This window comes from Octopus sinensis, linkage group LG19, assembly GCF_006345805.1.
Source record: "Octopus sinensis linkage group LG19, ASM634580v1, whole genome shotgun sequence".
Classification (NCBI taxonomy): Eukaryota; Metazoa; Mollusca; class Cephalopoda; order Octopoda; family Octopodidae; genus Octopus; species Octopus sinensis.
In genome coordinates this window covers 32,670,205-32,672,704 of record NC_043015.1, presented here as the reverse complement: position 1 = coordinate 32,672,704, position 2,500 = coordinate 32,670,205, and positions in this window count along the sequence as shown.

The following is a 2,500-nucleotide window of genomic DNA, read 5'->3' as shown; positions in this document are numbered from 1 at the left end:
AACTCACAACGTAACGGCAGACGAAATACCTATTTCTTTACTACCCACAAGGAGCTAAACACAGAGAGGAAAAACAAGGACAGACAAAGGGATTAAGTCGATTACATCGACCCCAGTGCGTAACTGGTTCTTAATTTATCGACCCCGAAAGGATGAACGGCAAAGTCGACCTCGGCGGAATTTGAACTCAGAACGTAGCGGCAGACGAAATACGGCTACGCCTTTCGCCTGACGTGCTAACGATTCTGCCAGCTCGCCGCCACACACCCAAGATACATATATACAATCGTACATCCATATATGGACGTATAGAGGGGGTGAAACAGTCGGACATAAAGACGGAGAGAGAAGAGCGAAGGCGCAACAGGTAGGTTTAATGTGTTTCTGATCGCGGTGGTCTGGCCAGTAAAGTGACACATCTGACCGGAAGTAAGTAAGTAATGTCCACCCTGACCAAATGATTACTGAACTGAAAGTGTTCAGCAATGGCGACGACGTAACTTCATTTCCTTTATTGGTTTATGGCAGACATTAATAATGGAGGAGAACAAATTACGTAGAGTCACTAGCAATATCTACTATTGGTGTTCTTGGCATTGTTGTTACTGTGGGCGTTGTTGTTGTTGTTGTTGTTGCTGTTGTTGTTGTTGTTGTTGTTGTTGTTGTCGGTGGTGGTGGTGATAACATTGTTGCTCTTATTACTAGAGTAATGGAGACTGCGGTAGTGATGGGTTGGAAATAGTCATGATGCTGGTGGTGGTGGTGGTGGAGATGGAGGTGGTGGTGTTGGAGCCCGTGGAGTTTGGGGGTGACCATCAGAGTTTTGGAGGCGGAGTTGTGTTGCTGGTGTTAGAAGTTGAGGCAATAAGAGTTGAGTGTTAATGACGATGATAATAATGTTGCTGATGATGATGACGACGACAACGACGACGTTGATGATGATGATGATGATGATAATGATGATGATGATGATGATGATGGTGGTGGTGGTGATGATGGTGGTGGTGATGATGGTGGTGGTAGTGGTTGTATTGGTGGTGGTGGTGGTGGTGGTGGTGGTGATGATGATGATGATGATGATGATGATGATGATGGTGATGATGATGATGATGATGATGATGATAGTGGTGGTGGTGGTGGTGGTTTTGGTTTTAGTGTGATATTAGCTGAATGATGATGATGATGATAATGATGATCATGGTGATTTTCGTGGTTGTGGTGGTGATGGTTGTGGTGGTGGTTGTGATGGTTGTGGTGGTGGTGATGGTGGTGGTGGTGGTGGTGGTTGTGGTGCCGGTAGAACTGCCGTAGCGAAACTCATGTTGGCGTAAATTGTTTCTGTTACTTTTTCATACAGTTGTTGTTGTTGTTGCCGTTGCTGCTAGAAGTGGTATTCGGAGGTGTTAGTTATGCTTGCCATAATGGGGTTACTTCACTCTCGAAGGTGTTGCATGGGCGTTGGACTTCCTAGTGGTGGTCATCAATGATCATGTGATAGGTGTGTCTTACGGTAGGCGCTCTGGTGCGCGACATTTTTTTTTGCTGACATTGACAGAGACGTTCTTGTTCATATTATTATCAGTAGTAGTAGCAGTAGTAGTAGTAGTAGTAGTAGTAGTAGTAGTAGTAGTAGTAGTGGTGGTGGTGGTGGTGGTGGTGGTGGTGAAAACGGCGGTGGCATAGAGTCGCAGCGACGTTGCTATTTTATCTGTTTAATGGGATGGAGTTCTTGTTCAAGTTAATAGTCGAGTTGGTAATGATTCTATTAGTGCTCATGCTCGTCGTGTTGTTGTTACTGTCGCAAATATATTTTTGTCGATGTCATATGTGTATGCGTGTGCACACATGTATATATATATATATATATATATATATATATGGATTTGGATTTGCATGCATAGAGTCTGGCGTGTTGTGTTTCGTAATATATAATATATTATGTACATGCATGTATATGTATATATATATACATATTTACATACATATATATATATATATACATAGATATATATATATATATATATATATATATATATATATATACAATATAATATATTATATACATATATATATGTGTGTGTGTGTGTATGCATACATATGTATATACACATATTCATTTACGTATGCATACATGTATACCAACATGCCCTTATATATATATATATATATATATATATATATATATATATATATATATACATATATACTATCTCATGCACATACAGGTCTGTATACAAGTGTGTGCACATATATGTGTGTATACATGCACATACGAGATACATATATACATATTTCCTACATATATATATGCACACACACACGTATGCATATAGACATATTTGTACACATACACATATGCATGTATCCATCATGGTAATTTCCCCAAAGATCAATTCACTTATTGACCATAGCGACGAGCGTCAATTTTACGACAGGAGACCAATTGTTCTTACTGCAAGGAATTCAGTCTACCGGAAGTGGTGCTGGCGGGAATCTTACT